Source organism: Lolium rigidum, chromosome 6, assembly GCF_022539505.1.
Source record: "Lolium rigidum isolate FL_2022 chromosome 6, APGP_CSIRO_Lrig_0.1, whole genome shotgun sequence".
Taxonomy (NCBI): domain Eukaryota; kingdom Viridiplantae; phylum Streptophyta; class Magnoliopsida; order Poales; family Poaceae; genus Lolium; species Lolium rigidum.
Window position 1 is genome coordinate 77,153,788 of NC_061513.1, and position 6,000 is coordinate 77,159,787.

Consider the following 6,000-nt stretch of genomic DNA (forward strand, 5'->3'; position numbering starts at 1 on the left):
CTACTTAATTAATTGGTTGGGACAAAGCTTTCCGCTTTCTTTTTTAGAAAGTGTGCTATCTTTCTTCTTCGTCCGATGTGTTGTACAGAGCATAACATGCATGTATTTCTGTAACTATGTTGTTCCTTGGTTTGTTAACGCGTAGGGTGTGGACTGAGGCATAGCCTGTGATCTACTGATAGGTCTGAGCCCGCCCGAATTTAAGCCTTCATGCTTGCATTCTCGGTGCGTACGCATAATTACCTCTATTAAGGTAGCGCTGCTGGTTTCTTCCTAGTACGGCCACTCAATCGGTGGGGTTATATTATGCTTTGCTATTTTCTCGGTTATTACTGGAATTGCGAGTCTAAGATTACTTATAGTGAGAGTAAATAAGATAGTAACATGCAACTACATGCCTGCCAACTAGGTATTTTAATAACATGACATGGTATTAAATGAAAAGAGATGGTTGTGGTAACTACCTATGTTATTATAACATCGTACTTTTTCAAGATAAAATGAGTCTACAAACTAACTAATGCTCTCATGTATGATAGTACATGTAAGTTACTATGCCTATGAAGGTAGTTATGTAGACTAGTGTTATATGCATGATAATACTCTATGCTACTTCTCACTTTTTTTTGAGAAAATTCCACCAATCTATTAAAAATCATCAACAACAACATAAAGATGTCTAACAGTAATAAAAATTACAAATAGGTCATTTGACCACCTAGCGATGACTACAGACACTAGCGCGGGCAAGGCGCGCCACCTTCCTTGCCTCTTCATCACCGGAGCCAAGCAAAGCTTGTCGTAGTAGACTTTGTTGTAGTAGGCAGATGGGTAGTCGTCATGCTAAGGTCCAAAGAACCAGCGCATTAGAGCAGCAACCATCGCTAATGATAACAACCATAGATTGTAAGAGACTGACCTCAAACCACACAATCGAATACGAAAGACGACCGAATCATGGGAGATTGATAACCCCCAAGTGCAGGGGATCACCGCAGTACATTTCGATAAGTATTTGAGTGTCGAAACCACGAGGAGTTGAAGGTAAACTATCTATTATCTAAAGCCCTATAACCCACTTATATGTCCTTCTATACAAAGCTAGGAACTATGGTGTGTGTATGTGTGTGTGTTCTGTGTGTGTCAAGTGGTTTCTACTAGAAACTATAAGACTTTAAAATACTAAAAATAACTGGAGGAAGTAAAACTAGTGCAAGGAAAGTAAAGGTTGTGAGGTGAAGTGGAGTAACCCAAGAGAGTAAGTGTTCAGGAAAATTGCTATTTTATTTGTGTAGTTGTCACAATTAGTGAAGCTCAGTATAGTCTTTTTTGTGTTTCTTCTACAGAGGAGCCATAGATAGGTGCAACCATATATAAGAGCAAATACACCACTAGTGATCGATCCCAAGGCAATTAAAAGCAAACAAGTGAATTATTAAGACATAAATTCCAACCACTTCTATAAGTTTAAAGTTTTCCATAGTTATACCCCATTGATTAACCATGAATTAATATACCATGAATATCTAAGAATTGAAACATGGTTTCTATCAAACTCCATCTATCCCCTCCCTATCATCTCCCTATCATCATGCAACATCGACAACCTCATGTATTTCCCAACATATGTGTGCACTCATATATCATTACAAGAGATCATCATAGAAGATAACAAATATTTATATGCAACCATAAACAAATTATGTCACAATTGCCACGAACTAGTCACTACTCAAACAAAGACATAGAGGTATAATAGATCATGGGAAAACGATAGATTGCCTCAGACATTATGTTTGCCAAGATATTACAAAGGGTAGATGAATATGGTGATGAGGGTGTTGATGAAGATGCTGATGATGACCACAACGGAGGAGGGTGGAGTCCACCAGCGGTGATTCCGGCAGCGGTCCCCCCTCCGATCTTTGCCGGCGGCGGCCTGCTGACTCTATGTTTATGTGTTTTTGATCTCCACTCCCGTCTCCTTGAGTAAGTCTCTATAAGTCACATATATAGGGGTTTTTAGGTCAAGCGAAGTCCGTGGGTGAAAGAATCAGGTGGATCGGACGACCGTGGAGGAAAAGAGAGGGGATGGCGCGCCCTCCCTGCCTAGGCGGGCCACCTACCCTATTTTGGCCCTCATGGTATCTCTTGAGGTCCAAGCGCTCCAGATGGTTCTCTTGATGAAATAGTGAAATCCCCAAAATTCTAGCTCAATTTGATTTCGTTAAGGTCCCGGAAAGTAAAAATACACAAAACAGGGTTTTCCTTTCCTGCAGAGTTATAAACCAAATAAAGAGGATCTTTGGTAAATCCCCAAAAATCAATATAAAACATGTATATAACATCATATATGTTGAAAATATGTGGAAATATGTGTCAACAAACTACAAAGTTCATGCATGCATTTTACATGCATCAAGATCCCCAAGCTTAACCTATGCTCGTTCTCGAACATAAAGGTGATAAAACTAACATGGATTTTGGAGTTTGTTGATTTTCTTCTTTTCATTATCGCACAAAGTTCACAAGGTTCAACCCTTAAAGAATAACAATAAGCAAGGAGTTATAAAGTGATATCTTTTATAATCTAGAAACCATGCTTAACAATAAGTGGTTTTGTGTTAAAACAAATGAAAAGTATTATAGACCATAAAGCATGCTTGGATGAACCTATAAAATTTATGGAAGACCTTTTTTTCTTCTTTTTCTTGGATACTCTTATTTTGATTCTTTTGACTCTTGCGTAACAGAAAATAAGTAGGGAACATATGTGCTAGACCTCCAATAATGTAAAAGATAGTTGGGAGCATAAAAAAAGATTTTAAGACATCTAGTTCATGCCAATATTACTCATAAGGATGAAGTCCCAAGTATCTGTTTTTATTTTATTTCGGAGATTCTATGGTTTATGTAATTGACATCCTACAAGTTGAATGTCTCATGCACATTCACCATACCTCATGATAGATAGTTAGGACACTTAAGCCCGTCATCGTAAACACATAATGTCCTCAAGAGTGTCAACTGGGGTACCTCAGGGCCGTTTATAGGCACGTGCGAGCTGGGCGACCGAACATGACCCCCAAAAATTAGGGGCCCCCAAGTCTTAATCAATTACGGCGAGTTAGGGTAGCCTTTTTATCTTAGTTTTTGTGATTCTTCGCAATACATGTAAGAGATCAGGGTGGAACTTGCAGCGCCGCCATGGATAGGACTTCCTGTGTTCTTGGTCGCGGTGGAGAAGATAGACAACGAGGCGAAAAGTTATTGGGCTTCTGGGCCAATTTTCATTCGGCTGAGAGACGCCGGCAACTAGGTGGCCTTACGGCAACTAAGTAGATAACTTGGGTTCTAAAAAAAAATATAGGCAGAACGTGGCATGGACTAGCTAAGAGGACGCTTACCTCATGAGTTGCAACTAAAATTTGATAACAACATCTGACTGAGAACGAAGCTAGTTGTCAATCGGCTGAATAGTTACACCCATATTAAAAAATTTGCACAGGGGCCCGACTTTCTAGAGACGGCCCTGGGGTACCTCTTGCCCCTTGGTAGGAAATGCCCTTTTGGAATTATTATTTTTATGGTTGGCGGGTCATATCTATACTTTAGAAGACAAGACAACAAACAAATGAATCACCTCAACACTTTATTTTATTTACTATTTGATAGCTTTTTATTAAAAGGCTTCACAAAATGTTCATGCGGCAAATTTCCACCATGATTCAACATGGCTTTAGCTCAAAATCTTTCGCATATCTTCGTGGATTTTAACCCACTTTGTCCCTAGAGGTATTCTCCCCACCCCCCTTGTTTGTCTTTTTTTTTCATTTTGGTAGTATTTTCTAAAAAATATTTAAACCATAGATCTTACATTTCGAGGCAAATCTATGAGTTGGCCATTTTTATCAACACCTTGATTTTGTGCATCCACCTGGACCGACACCTGGTTTATCAATTTCACCAAAAATATTTCATTATCATACAAATCACGTTGGAACAATCATGTCCATGCGTCAAGACCACCTTGGAAGAAAAGACCACCTAAGAAAAGACCACCTTGGGAAGATGCCCTAACAAATCATAACACATTATCGGTCCATCGCCAATCAAGTCAGGCCCATAAGAGATGTCTAGAGGGTATGATCACAAAACCTTCTTAATTAAGAAAAAGTTGTGTCGAGTAGGATAATAGAGTCCTGGACATTGAGAACTCAAGGGAGCATTCCCCAGCCAGATATTCTCCCATAAACTTTCTTGAGAGCCATCTCTAGCGGTGTAGGTCTCAAACATGAAAAACGGACTGCTTCACATTCATTAAACTGGCTACAAATGTTAGTCACCATGTTTTCACTGGACTTGACAATAGCCTTGAAACCGGTATACTTACTTCGTAGAACATTGATTAACACCCCATTTTTTGTAAGATGTTTAAACAACCATTTACCAAGTGTTTCCGCCTCCAAACCATGGATTCCTTGGTTATTATGAGGTCATAGGGTGCTCCACTTTGTTATATGGTACCTTTTCTTCTCTTGGTCACTTTGTGGTCCAATTTTTCAGAGCACCTTTTCGCACTAGGAATAAGGAGTACAAGTATTATTTCAAAACCATATCAGCAATCAAAGAGTTAATTATACCAAACGTCCATATATGGACATGTATTTTTCTTTTCAAGCACTAAACCTTTTTTTAATCCTTTCCTTCGCTTGTTTTCGAGCCACTATTTTGAGCCTAGAAGGATGATGAGTTGGCATCCCTAGATACCGAATGGGAAACTCACCTCTCTCACACTGGGAATAATGAGTAAAAGTATTATTACAAAACCATATCAGCATCAAAGTGTTAATTATAACAGACGTCCATATATGGACATGTATTTTTCTTTCCAAGCACTAAACCTTTTTTTTTATCCTTTCCTTCACTTGTTTCCGAGCCACTATTTTGAGCCTAGAAGGATGATGAGTCGGTATCCCTAGATAGCGAATGGGAAACTCACCTCTCTCGAAACCTAAAAATACTTAGTAGCATAATCAGCCTTAGACTCGTATGATTCACCATAGTAGAATAACTCACTTGTGAAACTTGACTTTTAAGCTGTGAAGTGTTCCTCAAAGTAATTGTTTGAGATTCTTGGCCGTTTTCCAAATAATGTTCCATCAAGAGAATAGTATCATGCACACATTGTAGAATGGATAGACCATCGTCAATAAGATGCAGCAGGACACCAAATATTTGACCGCTCACTTTCGCTCGTTCAGTAGGGATATCAAGCATATCTGCAATAATATTAAACATCATTGATTAGAGCTGATAGCCTTGATATAGTCTTTTTTTTGGTCTGAAGTACTCCCTCCGTCCCTAAATGTAAGGCGTCTACGGATTGGTCAAAAGTCAAACCTTACAAATTTTGACCAAATATTTAGAAAAAAATATTTACATCTACAATATCAAATTGACATATTAAGAAAATATACTTTAGGGTGAATCTATTGATAATGATTTAGTATTGTAAATATTTATATTTTTGTGTATAAATTTGGTCAAACTTTAAAAACATTGACTTTTAGCTAATCCTTAGACGCCTTATATTTTGGGACGGAGGGAGTAGTAAGTAATATGATCCACGCGGGATGTCCGCCCGGGCTGGCCTGCTCCAGATAAATGTGTGGTGGTGATTTATTTGCATAGTAGGAGCAGCGGGCCCCGTAATATAATATATATTACTTTTGCCGCGTATAAAAAGTGTATTTGTAGGACTAAAAAAAATCAAAAAATATATTTGCCTGTGTACAAAGTTTGAAACCTAAATATGTATACTTGTTACCTGTATAAAAAAGATAAAAATTCAAAAGAAAAATACGTAAAGTACACAAGTAAGTTTCGAAATTTGTAACTTACATGTACCTTACATGTAACTTAAAATGTAACTCATACGAAAATCCAACAAGTTACATTTATTACACATCAACTCCCATTAAATACACGCAGAGTAAC